A 17,060-nucleotide genomic window follows, 5' to 3' on the forward strand; every position below is an offset into this window, starting at 1 on the left:
AGATTGGGCAGGTAGTTCAGTAGACCGAAAAGGTACCTCGAGGTATTGCTTTAGTGTTGGATCAGGGATGATATCTTGGTGTAGCAGGAAGCAGAAATCAGTAGCTCTGAGCTCAGCAAAAGCAGAATATATGGCAGCCAGCAAAACTACGTGACCAGGGTTTGCTTGTGAGATTGTTCAGAAAAAGGATGGAAGTGACCAGGGTTTACTATGATAATCAAAGTTGTATCAAACTCTCTGAGAATCTAGTATTTCATGATTGGTCGAAACACATAGATATCAGATGTCACTTTATCAGAGACTACGTTTAGCGTGGGGCAGTACAACTACAAATGTCCCTACAAGAGAGCAGGTAGTCAATAAACTCACAAAGGCTCTCACAAGAGCTAAGTTCACTTAGTTCAGAGAGCAAATGGGTATGGTAGAAAATCTGTTTTAGTAGCTACAACAATTTGCATTGCAAAGGCAGTAGCACAAATGCATAAATTCAGAGGGAGTTGCAGTACGGATGCAGTGTGGACAGTGGCAGGGTCAGCAACAGTACATATGCAGCTTTTGCGCAGAGGTTGGTGGACAACATGTCAGATATCAACAACACAAAGGGAGATGTTATAGAACAAAGTGATGCTTCATTAGGTTGCATTGCTAGAGCACATTCCTTGCTAAGAGAGAGTGTTGATTTCTGGTGCATTGGATGTGATCTAAGTCTCAAAATTTGTTGGGAGGATTAGACACATGCATTCTCCAATACCCAGAAATCGTTTTGGGAAATTCCTCCTGGAGACGGTTTTATTAAAATAATTAATTATTTTTAATGGGACCCTAATTCTAAACTTAGGAAATTAAAATAATTAATGGGTATTAATCTAAACTGTGGGTGAAACTTCTAGAAAGAAGGTGGAGATCAAGTCAATATGATCCTAGCCATTGATTAGAATCTAATCTGGGTCGTTGATTGATCAACGAGAGGATTATAATAGGAGGCTTGATGGGCACTTGGAGAACACACTAGAGGCAAATACTCAGTTACCCGAGTAAGGTCGATTCTCTCACTGGTCGAAGTTCAGCAAGAGAAAATCAAATTAGAGGGAGTGTTGCAGGTGAGAAAGAGAGAGAGGGCATTAGCATCAGTCGGGACTACAAGGCGAGGAGACACAAAGCAGGGAGAGCCAATGCAGAAGTGTGACGCAGAAAGAGGCAACACAGGGCAGGTTGATGTTGGGACTGCGTGAGCAATCTGACGCTGGGCAAGTGTGAGGAAAAGTGACGGAGGAAGACACAGAGGGATTCATGTGAAAATTCCTAAGATGGAATCCATACTACAACAAACTGATGTTACTTCTCCTACTTGATTAAATCATACAAGTTATTTACTGTCTTCTACGATAAATTTTGAAGTAAATACATTTGCAACCTTCACTTAATTTACATATATGCAGAAACAAAATACTGAGAAAGAAAGATCAATGCAACACATAGGACATGGTTATTTTTGGACAAAACGTCCCAAGAAAAACCAAATGCGAGAAGACCGTGCAAAAACTGAGGGTTTATTATTATGCAGGAGAAAATTCTGAGTACAATTTTAGGATGCTCAACTAACAATCTGTTACATAGAGAATATTGAACAAAAGACTGGTGAAATGATCTCACCCCATCACTGGAGAATCAGTGACTGATCCTTCAACTCTGGAGGCTCTGCTTCACCCTCTGTGTGGCCTCTGCACAGGACTGTGTCACCCAGGGCAGCTTTTGCATCACACCTCTTGGGTATTATGCTTGCCTTCTCTCTGGATCCTCTGTTGGCTGAGAAATCAACATTTTTGTCTCCCAGAATCACACCCTGGCTTCCGGCAACTGAACTTCGACTTCCCTCAACAGGAACTCGACTTCCCTTCACTGACTGTGCTGCCTCTGCGTCAACAATGCATAGGCCAGTGCCAACCTTTCTCTTGACGTCTTTCTATCCTCTCTCTACCTTGTACTCTCTATAAATTCCTTCTCTCGGATTCTCACTACCCCTCTGTTGCAAGATCTCCTCAATTGATTTTCCTCCTGAGAACTTCTCACCTCGGAAAATCGATTTTCTCAATCTCTCTCTGTGTTTTCCAAATGACCCTCAAGCCCCTTCTTATATCTTTCTATTGGAGTTTGGACAATCAACGACCTAAATTAAAACATAATTAAAGGCTCAGATCGTTTTCACTTGATCCATGGCTTTTTCTAGAAGTTTCACCCCTGATTAGATTAATACCCATTGGGATTTTAATTTTCCTAAGTTTAGACTTAGGAACCCCATTAAAAATAGTAATTATTTTAATAAAATCACTTATGGGTGGACTTTCCCAAAACGCTTTTTGGGTTCTTTGGGATACTTATGCCCAAGCCTCCCTGCAAAATTTGATGCTTAGAGCATGTTGACCACTACGTGTCAACTACCCATAGCAGTACACCCCCTTTTCTTCGCAAAAAGGGATAGCGCTTGATCGACATGTCCGTGCCATTCGACAGTCATCGTCGTCTTGATCATACTATGTTGTAAACCCAGTCTGCATGTGTGAATTGTAAATAATCTTAGCAGATATGAGTCATGTATGTAAATTGCCTAGGTGGACCTAATTTTCTAGTGATAATCTACGTTCCGGAAGGTTTTTCGTCTCACCGATCCATGATCGGCAGAGTTTTCCTTCAGCCTAACCCCAAAGCCGGAATGAATTTTGTCATTAGAATCTTAGGAGAATCCTAGTGTGTTAATCTGCTAGATTATAGTTGTGTCGCAGAACTGGGTGGTTTATAAGGGTCTATGTCAAATGGGTTTTCCCCCTTGCGATGTAAAGTTGTAAAAGTCATGATGTAAAGTGTCTTGAGGGTTAGAAAATGTTTTTATCCCCTCATAAGTCCTAAGTCCTAGGTCCTAGGATAATTTTTCCAACGGCTAAGTTCGAGGATCCATTTAAAAAAAATAAAAATAAATTAATTAATTAATTAATTAAAATTTATAAAATAAATTAAAAAAATAAATAAAAATTTAAAAAGTAAAATAAAATAGAATAAAAACTTAAAAAATAATAAAATAATAATATTTTGAGTAAATAAATGTAGAATTTCAATTTTTTAATGCATTAAAAATTCGACGGATGAGATTAAGAGATATCTTGATCCTCATAAACAGTCGAGATCATTTTGACGTGGATCACTCGAACTAGCTGTTGGGAATTTTTCCTTTAAATAGGGTGTTAGGGGTCATTTGAGATCATTGGATCTGTGAGTCTTGTGCTGAAGAAGCTCTCTTGTAAACTTTTTCTGGTGCTAATAAAGAAAGACTTTGGGGTTGAAATCTTGCTGGTGTTACTCTCTAGAAGTGCTGTGAGCTATTTTATTTTCTGCATATTTTCATTTTCAGCCATTAGTAACAGCTTATTATAGAGTATTGTTGAACACAGGTATCTTGTTCACTTGCTAGGGTTTGAATGGTATTAGAATTTCTGAAATAATGGCAGGGATCTCCATTGCATCTGAAATCTAGTACTGTTTTTCTCTCTTTATTGATGGTTGAGGTGAGCTGTGCAGGAAAACCCTTATTGAAGAAGATCAGTGGGCGTTTGGGGAAGTTCTCGGTTGGACCAGCCAACTCCCGCAAGCATTTTCTTGCAAAGCCCAGCCAGTTTCGATCCTGGGTTTATCATTTAAATTTGTTTTCTGATTTGCATGAGAGATTTCTGAAGTACTTCATAGTAAATATGATATTCTGAAAATATCATGGAGGGTTACTGACAAATCTGGCTGCTTAAGAGTCGAGAAATTATAAATACTGTAAATTTCTTTCGCTGGGTTTAGGGTTTTCAGTTTCGTTTTTTGCACGTATTATTTTAGGTTTTCTTTTCTTTTGCAGGTTACAGGTGCAGGTTTTGAGAAATTTTCAGGGTTTTATCAGGCAAATTTGGAGCAGGGATTTTCAAATATCGATTTTGTGGAGAGCTTCAGTGGTTTTTTCTGGGCAACCTGGGCAATCTGTTCCATCTCCACGTTGCTGTCCAAAGCCAAATACGCAATCATCACTGTTCCTTTGCGGTTTCACTTCCAGCTCTACGCTGCCCTCAACTTCACCTACAACAAACTCACTCTTCCTCACTGGTGAACAACTCCTTCTGCCATCGTATTCCTTCACCATCTTTTCTCTGCAGCTCGTTTTCCCACATCCCAATAACACACAAACCCTGCTGGCTGCCCCTCACTTTCTCTTTCAAATCTGGTTCGAGGCTCAATTGTAACTGCAACGATTTCTTCCTACGCCAGCCTGCTCCCAAACGTTGCATAACACCTTCAATACCTGCGTACGGATATCCCAAGGAACACTCATCCGTTGCATACTTCTCCACGCAACAAGCTTCCCCTCACGCAACATTATTTCTCCCTCTGGCAGCCCGAGTCTTTTCACGCAGCCTTCTCTGCCTGCGTCCGCCCACGCTGTCACAAAGCTCTGCGTCATCGAATCTGCAATATGCATTTTTCACCTGCATTTTTGCTGAACCCTTCGATCTGCTCCAGCAATCTCCAATGTCGCTGACCTGCACAGACACACCCGTAACGTGCAGCAAAAAGGTTAATCGGTTTTTTTAAAAATACGCAGGAATCACGTTGCAGAAGTATTCGTATGGTAAGATAATGATTTAGGTTTCGATTTTTATTTCTTTTGATATGGTTAGAATTAACGTAGGTCTTTTTTCTTGATTGATTTTATAAAAAATTAAAATAACAAAAAAATTCGACTTTCATTTTTATTTTTTGTTTTAGCTGTGTGCGATTTGATTTTAGGCTTATGATTAGATTTTGTTGTAAAGTTTTATATTAAAAATATAAAAATTAATTTTTTTTTTTCTTATTAAAAATTCGTTAGGTTTTTTGTTAGATTTTAATTTAGATTTTTTTAGGTTTTAGATTAGATTAAATTAGATTTTTTTTATTTTTTATTTTTTAGGCTTTGTTTTATTTTGATTTTAAAAATTAAAATTTATAAAAATTATAAAGCTTTTAAAAATCATAAAAAAGGTTCTAGATTTTAATTTTATAGTTTAGTTTAAGTTTTGTTTTTATTAATCATAAAAAATATAAAAAGAATTTAGTTTTATTTTATAAATTAAAAAATCATAAAAAATTATAAAACTTCAAAAAATCATAAAGAATTTGTTTTCTTATAGTTTAGATTTTGATTTAATATCATTTAGATTTTTTATTTAAAAGTTTCATTTAGTTTTAAAATTTTGCTTTATCTGAAAAACATAAAAATATTTTGGAAATATTTTGCCAGATTTAGTCTTAGCTCAGAAATTTATCACGTTTTATCTTTTCTGCTAAGGCTAAAATTTTGATATGGAATTAATGTTTATCATTTTTATGTGATTTAACATGCTTGAATGATCATAAATGTGATATCTGGTTAGTGTTTAAAATTTGCGTGGTTATTTAAAAGCACTTTATCTTTCGAAATTTTAAATTGTTGGAGTATCATTTAAGCATTTTCTCGCATTTGATAAAATTTAATCTTTGTTTGAGTTATTTGATGATAAATGATTGCTCTACATGGTTTACATTTCTGCAACATTTAGTAAGTAATCATTTAAACATTAACCCCATAAGGCACTGGTCCATTAAATTAATAAAATCTATTTAGTGTTGGTTTCCTTTCGTGTCTCCCAAACCAACTGATTCACAGTTGGTCATCCATTTTCCTATAGGGTCTACCCCCCTTAGCCGCGGGAGACAGGCTTAAACGGAGAGATCGGGGATCAGGGTGACAGCCCCCGATCTGAGCGTTGTCGTGACAATCTGTGCGACAACAGAGCACATCCAATGCTACCCCAAATCAACACTCCCTCTTAGCGAGGAAAGTGCTCTAGCAATACACTGCCTCTCTGCACACTGCTTTGACTCTGAAGCATCATTTGCACTGCTGATGTCTGACATGCTATCCACCAACAACTGTGTTGCTACTGCTACTATACTGCTGCCTTTGACACTGCCACTGTCAATGCTACGTTTTTACTGTAGCTCCCTCTGCATCCGTGCTGCTGCGGGTCCTTCCTCCCAACACTGCATCTGCACTGCAACTCAGTTTCTAAGAGAAGCAACTAAAAACACCCAAAACTAGACAAGTATCCAGTGGATGCACCTTGGTGCTGACATCCTGAGTGCTGCTAGTCCCTTGTTGCCTCTGAAGCCATTGCGTTGCTAAAGCTCTGCACTGCTGCATCTCTGCTCTGTGCTTCTCAGTCTCTAGCTCTCCTAGCTATTGCATCTGTCGAATCAACACTCCATGGCACCAACTGAAACTCCACCATCCTGCTACTCCTGATCATGGGCTTACGTAGCAAGATGATGATCCAAGATGGGATCCTACCCATTTGCAGTGCTCCTGACTACAGCTCTATATCAACCCACGTCCCTCCTGGAGGTATCTCCGCTGTCATGGCGAACTCCTTCTCGTCGATCTTCGCAGTTGCAACCTTAGGATCATGCTTCTCATCCTTGTCCTCTTTCTTCAAAGGACACTAGGATGCATAGTGGCCCATCTTGCCACATCTAAAGCACTTCACCTTGGAGACGTCCTTCTTTCGTCTCTGTTGCCCCTGTTACCCCTTGGATGCAAGGGTTGTGTTATCCTCCTCCTCTACTTTGGGCTTTGACCCACTGCTGCTACTGCTCCCATCAAGTTTTACCTTGAGTAGGTATCTCCTCAATTCTTCTTGTTTCAAAGCTGCCCACATCTCGTGCCAATTTGGCAATGCTACCCTACCCAAGATACTCTGGACAAAGATATACCAATCATCTAAGACTGAATTTACAGCCATTCTCACTAACTCCGAGTCTTGAGGAGTATGTCCCACAGCTGACAACTCATCACAGGTCTCCTTCAATTTCGTAAGGAACTGATCCACTCGCTCCCCCTTTTTCATCTAAGTAGATCTCAGATTTTGCTCTAAGTACATCTTCCATTGCTCAGAAGTTCCCTGATACAATGAGGCTAAGGCATCCCACATCTACTTAGTGGTCCCTTTGCTAGCAACGTGGCACACCACGTGATGCTTGGCCATCCATGATCATCCTCTTCGCCTTAGCTATCTCAGCTTTGTAATTTTTCAACGGATCTACATCCATAGGTTCAACCACCACATTATCAACGTACATCTTAAGGGCATGCTCATCTAGCATGAAGGTCATCCTAGCCTTCCAGATGGCATAATTGGAAGCCCCGTCCAATCTGTCCTGATCCCTCAAGCCACTAGTTGCCATCTCTTCCAAAAACTGTCGAACAACTTCCTCTTTCTCCCTACTGCGTAGCTCCTACACTGATTTACACACTCCTTGGTGGAGCTGATAAGATATTGTTCCTCTGTTGCCCAACAATTGAGGAATGCTGATTTCCTCGGCAAGGAATCATTGAGGAAGTATTCCCTCACTATGCTCTACTGCTTCTTTCTCCTGACATATTTTCAACCTGGCGAGGCTGTCTACTGAAAAATCTGCATTCACCAACTGCTCCTCACGCTAAGGCTTAGCGCTACTCCCTTTGCCACGACAAAATTCGAAATGAAAGCTCTTTCTCTCCGTCAACTCACTTAGAGAGAGACTACCTCGAATTTTCGATCCTCTAGCTAGAACTGTGCAAACACTTGGGGGTTTCGACTTGCTACCTCTTGTAACTTTTCGATTTCCCCTTCTGCTTTGCACTGGGGTTTCTGGTTCTGCTTTTTTTGTCTCATCTACACTAGCTCTGATACCATGTGAAAATTCGTAAAACTGGAATCCCTACTGCAGCAAACTAATGTTACTTCTCCTACTTAATTAAATCATATAAGTTATTTTCTATCTTCTATAGTAAATTTTGAAGTAAATACATCTACAACCTTCACTTAATTTACATATATATGGAAACAAAATATGGAGCAATAAATATCAATGCAACACATAGGACAGTTATTTTTGGACAAAACATCCTCGGAAAAACCCAATGCGAGAAAACCGGTGCAGCAGCTCTGAGGGTTTATTATTATGCAGGAGAAAATTCTGAGTACAATTCTAGGATTCTCAACTAGCAATCCATTATAGAGAGAATACTGAACAAAAGACTGGTAAAATGATCTCACCCTGTCACTAGAGAATCAGTGACTGATCCTTCAGCTCTGGAGGCTCTGCGTCACCCTCTGTGTGGCCTCTGCGCAAAACTGCGTCACCCTGGGAAACTTCTACGTCACCGCTCCTGGGTATTATGCTTGTCTCTCCTCTGGATCCTCTGCTGGTTGAGAAATCGACTTTTTTGCCTCCCATACTTACACCCTGGCTTTTGGCAACTGAACTTTGACTTCCCTCAACAAGAACTCGACTTCCCCTCACTAACTGTGTTGCCTCTGCGTCAACACTGTGTAGGGCAACATCAGCCTTTCTTTGGACGTCTTTCTATCCTCTCTCTGCCTTGTACTCTCTAGAAATTCCTTCTCACGAATTCTCATTGCCCCTCCGCTGGAAGATCTCCTCAATCAATTTTCCTCCTAAGAACTTCTCACCTCAGAAAATCGATTTTCTCAATCTCTATGTCTTTTCCAAATGACCCTCAAGCCCCTTCTTATATCTGTCTGTTGGACAATCATCATCCTAGATTAAAACATAATCAAAGGCTCAGATCGTTTTGACTTGATCCATGGCTTTTTCTAGAAGTTTCACCCTTGATTAGATTAATACTCGTTAATATTTTAATTTTCCTAAGTTTAGACTTAGGAACCCCATTAAAAATGTTAATTATTTTAATAAAATCACTTTTGGGTGGAATTTCCCAAAACACTTTTTGGGTTCTTTGGAATACCTATGCCCAAACCTCCCTGCAAAATTTGAGGCTTAGAGCACATCCTCTGCTACCCCAAATCAACAATTTAGAGGGCCGAGAATCATTTCTCCTGGATCAGAGATTTGTCAGAAAGCATCTATAAAGTTTCTCATTTCTGTTCTGTTGGTTGTATATTGTACAAGAGATTTTTGCTAAAGAATAATAAAGAAACCCTCATCTGCTGCACCGGGTTTCCCACATTGGGCTTTTCTGGGGACGATTGTCCAAAAATAATTGTCATTGTGGTTATTCTTGTGTTGTTTTTTCATTCGCTTTCAGAATTTTATTTGTGAAGTCTACAATAGAATTTATTTTGATATTCACCGTAAGGATACAATGAATAACTTATTTCTAAATTAATAAGTTGAAGAAATAATATTATCACCATAGTAGGATTTCTATTTTGAAATTTTCACACTACAGTTCAATAATGTCAGATGCACAAAGTCATACCTCAACAGTACAGAATGCAAATAGATGTGTAAGTAAGAATCTTGAGAAGAGATTCTCCCTCTGATTGGGAATCCACTTTATTCAGTGTATTCATGTCATCAATCTGTCATTGCTAGAGTCAAGCAACAATAGATCTATTAGATCATAAACATATATCTATCATGGCTATCAGCATCATGGCATCAATCTTTCATCAAAGGTTAGACTCAAAGCAACATATAGATGCAACATCATCTCTCAGAGATTATGAACACATTGACACTTCTATCAAGTCATTCCATCAAGTTAGGACAACCAGATATGCCATAGTTACTCACCACATTAAGACATGACCATAGTTAGTAAGAGATCTAGATATCATTCTTACACTTATACCTCTAACATCAAGGTTACCATGCTCTTCATTACCAATAAGATCAAGTAAGGTCATTCAATAAAACTTCATCAAAACAACGAGAGTGTCAATCTCTCTTTCCATATGCTTTTGGTATGCTTATCACAAGCATTATCTGCAGACCCATGTATAGGAGTCAATGAGCTATCCTTCTATGTGAAATCCAACATGACCCATGCATGACAAGTATCAAGAGTATCATCTACTAGAGCCAAGGTGCTAGCCTTCTTTATAGGATCAAGATGTCCAATGGATGGATGTTAGCCAATCATCAAGTGTATCAATGTATCAACATTAGATAGCCTCATAGAATTTAAGAAGATCAAAATGTTCAAAACCAGGTGCATCATTTCATCATAGGAAACATAGATCCAAGTTACTTTCATATGCATGTGTGGGCCATCAAAGAAAGAGACATTTTCATTATACCTTAGCGCTTATTGAGCCATCCAACGTTATAACTAAAGTACAACATACCATGCATACCTTGTGGTATTCAAATACCGGTGAACCTTTTCATAGGTAGCTTGTAGTGCATGTGTCCTTTTTCATCAAGTACCTTTTTACCTCTTTCCATATCTAGCTTCTCTTTCCTGCATCCCAAATGATTCTCAAGAAGGATCTACTCGTCACATCTGATCAAGGAGGTTAGAAGCGTCCATATACTCAAATACATATGCAAGAAGTATAAGCAATAAGCATAATCATTAGATTCATAATATTAACAAAAGTAAGAGGCATCATAGGTCAAGAAATACTTATCTTCAATAAGAGGTGGTCCTCTCCCTCTTGAACCATATGCAGGAAGTATAAGCAATAAACATAATCATCAGATCCATAAGACTAAACAAAAGTAAGAGGCATCATAAGTCAAGAAATACTTATCTTCGATAAGAGGTGGTCCTCTCCCTCTTGAACCAGTCTTCAAGAGCCATCAATGTCCATGGTCCAATGTTGCCTTCAATTGTATTCCATCTAGGGCTTCATCAAATCTCCCACAAGTGCTTGAGTATCTTCACATTGACCATACTAGGTTTCATATCTCATATTGTTTCCATAAACTTGGATTTCTCTCCAACCCTAACCTCATAGAATTCATCAAACCCTACTAAAGTTGCCTAGGGTTTTCTTCAAACCCTAGAATTCTTTTCAGTCTACACCATCCTCTTCTTGCTTCCATCAAAGGTGTCATCATCGGTGTGATCTCCATGGCTTTTCTTTAGCCCAATACTGATTCCATGTTAAATTTTTCATAGGGCTACATTGCTCTTTGCTTTGATAATTGCATTTCTTCATTACTACATTAAGTTCACCCCATATCATCATAATATTATTCAGATCTACACCATTATTCATCAGCATATGCAATTATATAGAAAGAACAACATCATCATCATCATCAATGCAGCGGAACATAAAGGAACAATAGAAGAAAAGCATGCACACACATAGAGACACCAAGATTTGTCCGAGACTAGGGCAAAACCACTATGGGGAAAACCCTTGCAAATCTTCTTCTTCTTAGATCATCATCAAATGATTTAGCAAAAGAGAGTATAATGATCCATAACTTCATCTATGCAACAAAATAATTATGATATCAATGAAATAGATCTAATCATGCTTGAAAACAAAACCCTGATTCTGAGGACTAAAGTGTGTTGTCACTAACTGTAGACAACTGTTGGATACTGCTAAACACTGTTGTCATTGAGTGGAATCTTCAAAATACAGAAATTTCATCCATGAGTCCCAGACCCAGGGAGGAGGAGCTGTGCGAGCGTCTATTGTAGATCTGGATGCTCGCAGCTCTCTACATAACTGGATGACTACATCTGGAATAGATCTGGACGCTCTCAGGTGAACTGGATGAGGACGTCCGAGTTCAAACATACCCAAACCTACTTCACGCCCTAGACGCTCTCATAAGGTTGTTGTGCGAGCATCTATGGCAGTTTAGACACTCAGGACAACTCTATGCGAGTGTCCGGGGACTAATACAACCCAATATATCTCTGAATCCCTGGACGCTCTTATAACCCATTGTGCCAACGTCCAAGGCTCCCTAGATGCTCCCATAACACATTGTGCCAACGTCCAGGGACTAAAATGTCTAGTTTTGTGCCAGTGTCCGAGATCTAGAAAACCCTAGATCAGTGCGAGCTTCAACCCTGAGATTTCAGACCCTTGTGCGAACTTTCCTCTGACAGACCTGTGCGAACCAAGACAATAAGAGAAGAGAAGATGGCTTTTTCAATATGTCCAAATGAGCTTGAGGTCTCTTCTATTTATAGGCTTTCATGAGGGTCCACTTGGGGTTGACGCCGACCTAAGTAGTTACACATGTGGTTAGGGCCGACCCATTCCATAATACATGTATGAATAAAAATAATTCAAAACTCAACATCTACTTGACCAAATTGGGTGATCAGGTCGATTTTGGTCCTCTCGAAAAGAGGAATCTAATGCAATCATTATCTTCTTCATATGAGCTGTCCAAAGTGGAATTTGATTGTAGTTGCAAAAATTGGTTCTGAGGATGGTCAGAGATGCCCGAGATACTCTTATTGGCCGAGGAAGATGCACTTGGTTGACCTTTGTCCAGTCGGCCCCACAGATGTACCATGCACGTAGCAACTAACCCAGGACTTGTAGGATGATGTGGCATCCCCTACACCAGCATCAGAGCCCTTGCAGATGATCTATAGGCATCTTCGACTCATTTGGATACCCATGAGGTTATTATTGTGCCTCCACACCTGTTAGTAGAACCACAAGTTTATTGTTTGGAGAATAAGGGGCCAACCCCTTGCCCACCACTTTTGAGGGTCCTACTCTTGATTATGGCACCCATGGACCTCATTAGAGGGCCCTACGACATGTATTATTCATCATCTGACCTCTTAAGAGGCTTATTCTTTCATTTGTGAGCTAGTTTGGTGGGCTTGTCACCAAAAGTTAGATTATTAGCGCATTATTTTATTTTTGGGCTTATGTAGGCCAAGGAGACTAATTCGAACTCCTCATTAGTTTATAAATACAAGTGAGATGAGTTCATTTTCTCATCATCACTTTGGATTGGATATCTTCTCTCTCTTGAGAATTTCGCACTTTTTCTTGGAGGATGAATTGGAGCTTTATGGATGAATTTTGATGTGGGGAATTGGTTTATCTTGTCTTGGAGCTTCTCTATTTTGAAAATGTGGATGGTTGGATTGGGATTTTCACTATTTTTAGGGCTAATTACTACATGCATTTACTACTTAAATTGTGGAAATTTGTCTCTATATAGCATCTCTCAATGTATGGGCCATGTAATTTGAATGAAAATTCCTAAGGATAATTCTAACAATGAATTCATCTTGGTAAGCCATCTCCTTTTGCAAGTTGAAGTATAAAAGTTGTAAGGTTGCTTCCCTTTGCCCTAGAAGGCGAGCAATGTAGTCTTAAGGCCTCCTTGACTAAGAAGCAAAGTCCTCATTCATATTTATCATAGATTCCATTCTCCCAAGAGTAAGGCACTGATCTACTTTTCACCTTTTTCTAGGTCTAGCCAGGTTGGGTCGTGTAGGGCATCATTTTCTTGAAAAAATAGCCCCCCAAAAGGTTTGATCGTCTACTATCCCCTACGTTGGTGTCTCCTCAAGGCCTCCTCCATGTTTGAAGCCATTCCGATGGTGGAGTTGTGAGAAAAGCCAAGCCCTAGCTCTGAGATGAAACTTTGCCCCGGTATCCCCAAAGTTGGTGCCTGATAGGATCAAACCAACACCTGTAAGTGAAAATCCTTTCTTTGATCCTTTCCCCCTTCCTTTCTGGGTTAAGAATATCGTTGGTTGCTAAACTCTTTCCTCCTAACCTAGGCTGGGTCCACTTGGTCATGTGTGGTCCCATTCCTTTGAAAAGATAATTCTTCAAGAACCATCTGGGATACCAATTTCAATAAGGATTTCAGGGATTAGGAAACTCTCTCACAAGTCATATTCCATGAGCCTAACCCTCAAATCCTCCCATCCTTCTACTAGAAGACATTGTACCTTGCTTAGAAAGCAAGCAAGCCCCATTCTTCAAACTCTTCTGAAAAGGGATTATTTGAGTCACTCTATATCCATTTGTCAATTTTTCCTTCATTTGTGACTCCATATATATGGGGTCTCCTCCCATCGGTGAAAGTCCGTAAATAGTTGGGAGCCTTAGTTGAGGTGACAGTGGGCTAAGTCTATTTGTTGCGCTTGGTCTAGCCTTCCCCCCTTTAGGTCCCCTGCTAGTTTGAGCGGTAACAGAGCCCATTGTATTAAACTTCAAGACTTATCTAACGATTTGTTTTGCAGAGATTTGGCCATTGCTCATCATAAAAAAATATTATTTCTCTTATATATTTGAATTTCTTTGTGCTCCAATTTATAGATCTGCTTATATAGAGCTATTATTTGCTAACCATGGAACCGATTTGGACTCATATTCCATTGGTTTAGCCTTTGTAGATTTTGGAAATATATTTGGTGAATATTTTCTAAACCCTTTATCTATAATTTTTTTGCATATATCTTCTTGGATTTTCCTTTATTTTGCAGATCTGAGTTCTGGAAGCAAGGGTCTTCTTTACTTATTGTTTTGCAGGTGTACAGGCCATAGATCTGAAAAGTATCTAAATTTTTTCTAAGGAGCCGCATTGCTTTTTTTTTGGAAGGATTCCGGTGCTGGTTCATTTGTCAAAAACATCATCATTGGGCTCGGGACTTGATACACCAGCCTGTGGAGCAAGGGAGCAAGGCCACAGGGCTTTGCAGCCTTGCCTTTCTTCCACTGTTATCTTTTTCAGACTGTCATATTCTTCAGATCTGAAGCCACATATTGCAGACCCTAATTACAATATTGACACCTAATACTAGGCCTAAAAAAAACTCTAATTAACACACAATAATTGAAGAAACAGTTACAAGTGTTTTGGCTTTCATTCTTTGGTAGTTGGTTGACTGATTTGACTATTGGGAGACTGACATTGTTGTTGCAGACGTCTGATACCATCCTACAGTGAATCTACAGTGCCATCTTTTCATTTCTTCTAAAACTAAAATTGGTGATCTTGATTGTTGCATCTTATAAATAGTTTTATGGACTTATCTGGAAGCATATATACTTGACAAGAGGCTATAGTAGCTCACCCTTGTTGGCAGAAGTATATTAAAATTTTAGTGCACTTTTGAAGCGGTTGTTCATAAGGATTTGTGATTGGTTGGCATTTGGCACTCATCAAATTTTGACAAATGTTCTGGCTCTTTTCTCTTCAATCTCTGCTGAATGACTTCATGTGACTGACTTATATTCTCTGAGTTGATCTTAACCTACAGTAATCTGATCTGAATTTGCAGTGGTATCTCAGTGGTATTTTACATTGCCTCTAGCACTGAGGGTCACATTGGCTCTCTTTAATCTTGGTAAATAATTGACCTTGAGTGCTGATCTCATTATAGTGTGAACTAATATAACTGTTACAGAGGTCTGATATAAAGTTTATAGTGGTCTGATCTCTTTTGCAATACCATTTCATTGATTTCTTGACTTGCATCTAAGCAGCAAAATTGGCCATTAAGCTTTGGGATTACTCATTGCGTATTGTGAATGATTGTGTGATTGATCTTGATTCTCAACATATTGAGCAGCAGTGATTTATCTTTATCGACAGCTTGCTGACATTCGGCACCTCCAGGATATTGGCATTGCTTGGGCTATTAGAGCACTGATATCTTTGCTGCTCCAAATTTGCAGAGTTGCTTCAGAAATCTGATATAAATTTCAGAGGTTTGTTTTTCAAGGTTGCAGCGGCGTTTCCATAATTTATTTTGGTCTTCTTGGTGTATAAGGGTTATATATCACTGAAGAAGCAACCTTTTTTTGTAGCAGTGAGCTCACCTTGGTTGGCAGTATTGGAGGTGGACTTATCCTTGAGATAGCAAGCTGGCCTTGTAGCAGAGATTAGGTAGATTTGTGAGCCTTTTTTGCAGTAAACTTGAAATTTCAAGCCTCCAAGGCAGAGAGTGTTGATTTCTGGTAGCATCAGATGTGCTCGAAGTCTCAAATTTTGCAGGGAGGCTTGGGCAAATGTATTCCAACGAACCCAGAAAGTGTTTTGGGAAATTCCACCCGGAGATAGTTTTATTAAAATAACTAATTATTTTTAATGGGTCCCTAAGTCTAAACTTAGGAAATTAAAATAATTAATGGGTATTAATCTAACTGTGAATATAACTTCTAGAAGAAGACAAGGATCAAGTAGAAATGATCTTAGCCATTGAATAGCTTCTAATTTGGGCCATTGAATGTCAACGAGAAGATTATTTAAGGAGGCTTGAGGGTCATTTGGAACACACGAAGAGAGTTGATCAGTCAAATCGAATCGCTGAGCCAGAGAGCAACGCAGTGATTTCGTGGTGATCACGCAGAGAGGGGCAAAGGTAGTTTTGGCGCGAGAATCTTCTCTGGAGCCAAGAATATGCAATAGAGAGGCAGAAAAAGACGCAAAGGAGGTAGCATAGTGCCCAGTGAGGGTGACACAGAGCCAGGAATGGCTCACGCAGAGCAACACAGTGCCTTCCAAGCAGAAGTTCGAGATTTTGATGGGGGTTTGACGTTCTATGCCAGGAAAGCTGAATTCGAAGCTCCTAAGAGCAAATTGATCTAGTAGAGAGGTGACGCAGTGCCTCAAAGGCAGTGACGCAGACCCACGTAGTGACTGCGTAGGGGCAGTGTAGAGGTAGCTGGTTACTCGTTGGTTCAGCTGTCGGATCAGCTGGGACTTGCAATGTAGAGTGAGGTAATCTCACTAATTTCTTCTGCCGAGTGATATTCTTTGTACTAGATAGCCAGCAAGGCATCCATTGATTGTATTAAAAGATTACTACTACATAATAATAAAAATCCTCAGATCTGCTGCACTGGTTTTACCACATTGGGTTTTCCGAGGACTTTTGTTCAAAAACAACTATGTCACTTGTGTTGTATCTTTTTCTTGTTCAATTTCTTGTTTCAGCATATTATTTTAAATAGTGAATGCTACAGTTGTATATACTTCGATATTTACTATAGGACACAGTAAATAACTTGTATGGAGTAACAAGTAGGAGAAGTAACATTAGTTTGCTGTAGTAGGGATTCCAGGTTTAAGGAATTTTCACAGAGAGAATTCTCTTCACTGTCACCTTGCTCTCTTTAACTAAAAATTGGAGCATTTGAAGCCTGTCCTTGGAAAAATTATTGAAGCTGTCATAAGTGGGTTTCTTCCTTTCTTGAGGAGATTGTTGGTTTTGTAAAGCTATCATCTTCATTGTAAGCTCCTGG

At 39.3% G+C, this 17,060-nt stretch overlaps 1 pseudogene; it reads right to left on the bottom strand.

Annotated features, from left to right (window-relative positions):
• Positions 1 to 4,394: 4,394 nt before the first annotated feature.
• Positions 4,395 to 17,060, bottom strand: part of LOC149140004 (pyrophosphate-energized vacuolar membrane proton pump 1 pseudogene) — a 193,206-nt pseudogene continuing 180,540 nt past the window's right edge.

Source organism: Pinus tabuliformis, chromosome X (assembly GCF_031772625.1).
Source record: "Pinus tabuliformis cultivar Carrire ecotype Pingquan chromosome X, CPIR1, whole genome shotgun sequence".
Classification (NCBI taxonomy): Eukaryota; Viridiplantae; Streptophyta; class Pinopsida; order Pinales; family Pinaceae; genus Pinus; species Pinus tabuliformis.